The following is a 5,537-nucleotide window of genomic DNA, read 5'->3' on the forward strand; positions in this document are numbered from 1 at the left end:
GTTGTCCTTATCGGTTTTTTATCATTTAGTGTCTCATTTTAAAAGTTGAAAGAGACACGCTTTCTTATATTTCGTTTCTCGTGAACATCAACTTTCGTCATTTCTGTTAACTTTATTTTGGTAACTGGTTAAGTAAATCATACAGTCTGTAACAAAACGTTAATGTAAAATGTCAACATTTTAAATAAATGACATCAATTACAAATATGTTGTTTTGACGTTGAATGCAAGCGAAAGAAATCACAAAGCTCCATTGTTTCTTAAAAACACATTGATCTATGTAAGGGAAAGATGAAAACTGCAGACACGGATTGATTGAGTTCTTGAGCTGTACTGAAAAGTGCAACATCTTTCATGCCCATAGCACTGACTAAATCAACTAAAATCAATGAACGATATAAATAATACAACACTATTGAGATGAAGTAAGTGATTTTATTTTACAATTTCCACACAGCACTTAACACCTATTGTTAGAGTATAAGATATGGAAAAGGGACAATCAGCCGAAAATACTTTTAAGAAGGAACAAAAGACAAATGTTTACTGTCCTTGTTTTTTGTTAATATATGTCAAGTAAGTTTTCAGGTCTACTTTTTAACGCTTATCAATTCTAATTTTCTTATATATTCTTTTGAATACACTTTTACAAAGAAGATACACTGTTACAATTAAAAGTATATGTCATAGTATATACTGAAGATATCTCTTATCAAAATAACTGAAATAACAGATCTTTAAAAATAACTATTTGTATACACCGCAATTGTAAATGATGTGAAATTTGTCACTCAATTAATTACATTTTCAGGTCAGAAGTGACGGATGAATGATCTTATGTTTTAAGTACATCTCTAATGCTCCAAATTTGCAGCGAAGCTCCATACCCATTTTGGCTTGTTTACATCAACTCACATAAAGAAGAAAATGTACATGTATACGAAGCCCCTAAGGTGACATTTTCCACACTTTTCCCCGGATATATTAAGAACTTCACACAAAAAAAACTTGACTACGCAGGTCATTTGCCAAATCAACTTTAAGAAGTATTAGGACTGAAAATATCATATTAAGTAATATAATGATGGAAAATAAATTTTATTTGCTCAATTTCAGCTTATGTCTGAAGCAGACAGAATAATCACATTGCATATGCATAAAATTGCCATTGTCCTTTCACAACTGAATAAACAGATGCAAAGCACCGTAACTCAATAGGTTAATGTATTGCTATAGAATATGTTTATTGGTTGCACCGAGCAATTATGTGATTAAATTTCTGATACTTTTGCCAAGAAACCTTTTGCGAAGATAAATTTCTTTTCCTACGAATTCCTTTTAGCAGAACTATTTTTAATGTTTGTTGGCTTTGTTTGTTTTATTTATTGTTTTTGTTTGACTTTGCTGTCATTATGACAATTGGATATAAAGTAATACGTACCAATTATCAAAGGATAAATTTTAAACGTATATTGTATAATGTAACAATATGAACATTGCAACAATATTGTAAAAAAGTTATAAGATTCTTCGCACAGACTGGAAATATATTAGGACTAAAATGGATTCCACAGAGATATTTGTCATGACGGAACTGAAAATACTTCTCCATATTTGTGAACCATTTAATAAACGTCTGAACAAATAACATGTGTACAAATTTTCACAGCATTCACTCACTCCTTTCTTTTCATAACAATCATTTCATTGTTCAAAATGACCAAAAATATAAGCTTTGCAACGCTTTTCACGTTTGGGTGAGCTAAGAATTGCACTTTCAACTTTCAATTAAATACGGAATATATTTCTTCATTATTATTTGGTCTTTATTATTCTTTGGCGATTTTTCCATTTTAAAGGCTTCATTTGATATTTGTAAAAATTCAAATTTTATTTTCCCTAGTTTATTAAACGTTTAAAAAAGATGATTACACACTCAAATATATAATTATATATAATAATTATATTACATGAACACACACTGACTACATTCAAATATTATTAGCTTTTGTCTTGTTTTTATGAGTTCATGTTACAAAAGTCGCACCTTAAGTCATTGTCAATTTGTAAGAAATGTAAAATGAAGCACTACGTATTGAATAAGGTTTTAAAAAAACATATGCTTACGCAATTGCACAAGATGAATACTTTAGGTGATAAAGTTTTCCAGATTCCATAAATTATATGCAATTCCCATGAAATGAATAATATTTCCAGTAATTGTGAGAGATATCGTATCCTTGATCATGTAATATGATTTGTCACGCAAGTTACTTTCAATCTTTTATATAACAGAATAACGTGCTACTTAACATTGATATCGATTGTCTAATATTGAAAACTTAATTAACACATGTTGGGATGAGCATCTCGGCATCTTCTATGTTCAAAGCAGCATATTCTACCTAAAATATGCATAGTATAATAACATTAGAACATACATGCAGAACAAGAAATATTTATAAAGTCCTGACACTTCCAAAGAGTATTTACTTTATAATATGTATTGTGCTTACGCAGCATGTTACTCTCTTTTTTCTCTCGTTCCTTCTATAAATGTACGTCGGCAGAAGATTTAAAGAAAATGCGACGGCAAAAACTTGACCAGCTGACCAGCTGCCTATGTCTTTACTGAAGCCAAGGGGTGGTCCTATATACAATGTAATAGGCAAGGTAGTGACTCCTTAAAAGTCAGTCCATTTGCTTCGCATTAGCAGCTCTTATAAGGGCTTTCTGACCTTAACATTATTGCCTCAGGTAACCTCAGGTAAGTGTACACTTAAGTACCCCTTGGCCGGTGTACAGTGATCTATGTTCGGCATATTGTTTATCTAGTCACAAACTAAAAACAGTTATCAGAAAATTCCAGAGTGTACAAAAGCCAGTAGACACAATCGATCATTTTCCGACAAATTATTGCATCTTAAATTTGTTATAATGGTTGAAAGGAAACATTTATCGGATATTTTGTCCAACTATTTGCAGTTGCATAATTCTAACACCAGTGCTCATTTTCGCTCAATGAATATTAGGATAGACGACATAATCTCTATTTCCTGGAATTTATTTTATTGTTGTGACATTTATGCAAAAATAGAAATAGAAACCATACAATGATCCTAAGAACATAGGATACAGTTACAGAGAAAATAATGACATATCAGAACTGTTTACTTGTTGTGTATGACAAGTCGTACAGGTCGTTGCATTTTTTAAAGCAAAGTATGAAGGGCGTTCGATGCCAAAATTCCAGACATGAAAAGTATTCCTTTGGTAACTTACTTTTGAAAATGCGAACGTATATGCCTAGAATTTTTAACTGTATCCGTGTACTACAAATAATATGCCTCTAAATCAAATCTTTTAATCGAAGGTTCCAGATTTTAAATAACAAGTTCACATATAAGCAATGAACATATTTATATTAACTCAAATGTACATTAAAGATGTTCTATTTAGAAAATAGATATCAATTCTGAGTGCATTGTTGTAGAATAATGCACGGTTTGAGTTCAAATGCGTAGTAATATAATCACGAAAGCATTTGAACGAAAAACGTGCATTATTATACAAAAATGCACGAAGAGTGAATTAATATCTATTTCCATTCTAACACGTCAAGAAAAAATATAATTATTATTATAAAGTTGGACTTTTTGTTTGGTGGTTAAATTTGTTTTCGCCTGAGAGTTTCCCATAGAAACGTTCTTTAAAGGCTGTTCCAGTGGGTTGAAAACAAACTGTCGTTAAATCTACCGTGTGTAAAAACATTTTGATAATAACGAATTTTGAAAACGTTGGTAAAACTTTGTTTGTTTATTTAATTTCACTCTATAATTTTTCAAGCGAAATACAAATTATTAAAAGTGAAATAAACGTAAAACTTAACTCGTTTGCGCCATTAAAATAGCGTACTTGATTTGATTGTTTTGCACGTGCTGTTTGGCGCTACATTGTGACGTCACGTAAACAACACTTAGAACATCTGTACAGCGTTAACGACTGAATTAAAGATATTGGTGTTCGGATTCATTTTCTTAGTTAGACCATTTTCTTTCATTCTAGATAGCTTTCACAACATAATTCGACAAAAAATGTTTTTATTTATCAGATTTTTTAAACAAAATGGCGCCCTCAGTGTGAAAATACACAGGGAGGTAATAAGAACGGCGAGTGCATTGTTGTAGAATAATGCACGCTTCAGGCCTTCTTTGTTTTTATAGAAAAAAAATCCGAAAGTGTTAGAATAAGTAATTTAGCCTTTTGTTAGGAAGAAAATATATATGCAAAATATAACTTAAGCGACATGGACAAAATGAATACATGTACAAAGGAAACAATTGTATACTTTTGTAACGACCGCAATAAAGAAAATCAAAGTGCTGCAGCACTGAATGCGACGGACATGCAACCGGAGAGACATTAAGGCTTCTTTTAGAAAAAAAAACAAAAACAAAAAACAACAAAACACAAAATATATAACAGAGAAAATTTGTTCCATACAAGTTCGAGATTTGTAGAGCAATATGTTTTGTGTCCCAAATTGATATAATTCAGATTTTCTACTTTCAAGCACTTAAATACAGAATGAAATTTATGCCTAAAAACTCTGGTCAAACTTGTAAATCAGTGTCCTTATCGATTTATTCTAAGAAATGATATGTAAATAGAAAAACTATCCACGAAATATTTCTAGAATAAATCCAGGCAAATAAACTTCAAACATAATACATTATACATTTGAGAATGCTATTTAGAATTGCTTCGTGTTATATCATAGTGGGCATACAGACAATAAAATATAAGTCATTTGTATTTTTATTTCTCTTGGATATGTCTCATTAAAAAAAATTGGTTAAAATCATCCGCAATTAATAGTGTATTTCTTAGATTTTTTTTTATTTAAAGGTAAAGATGTAGAGGCCAGAGCACATCGTTTTTATTTTAATTTAAATGTCACTTAAGCACTACAGTGTTTAGTTGTCCTTTTCAACTTCACACTAAATTCCATTTTCAACTTGTTTGCTTCTTACAATTGTATAGAATTTCTAAAAGTATTGCATGTAATCCGCTGGTTTATTAATTACATGTTTAATGTGTACTTCCTAATCGCCTGTCCAAAAATCAGAACAGGTGAAGCAGAATCTATTTTTAGAATAGCGAAGGTTAACTCATATCATGACCTAGTAAAATATGTAAACAAACCACAAGAATCGGAAGTAGAACTGATATTATAACTTCCTTACCATGAAAGACTACATGGCGGTAAAGTGTTGTAAAACTCTCTTCTTACATGCATTTTCAAAAATAGATATTTATACTAACCATTGTACTGTATCTAATATATTAATTACTGCTGAATATTCAGCTAAACCCGCGGTATGAGTCACGAAAATAGTTCTTCTTTTATTAATGCGCGAGTTATCCTAGAGTCACGAAAAACTTTTGATTTGTTAATAATAATGTTTTGTATAATGTAGAAATATTCATTTCCTACTAATAATGTCTTGGAACTCAGAGGTTACACCTTTATTGTA

This window comes from Ruditapes philippinarum, unplaced genomic scaffold (assembly GCF_026571515.1).
Source record: "Ruditapes philippinarum isolate M1 unplaced genomic scaffold, ASM2657151v2 ctg6852_1_1_1_1, whole genome shotgun sequence".
NCBI lineage: Eukaryota > Metazoa > Mollusca > Bivalvia > Venerida > Veneridae > Ruditapes > Ruditapes philippinarum.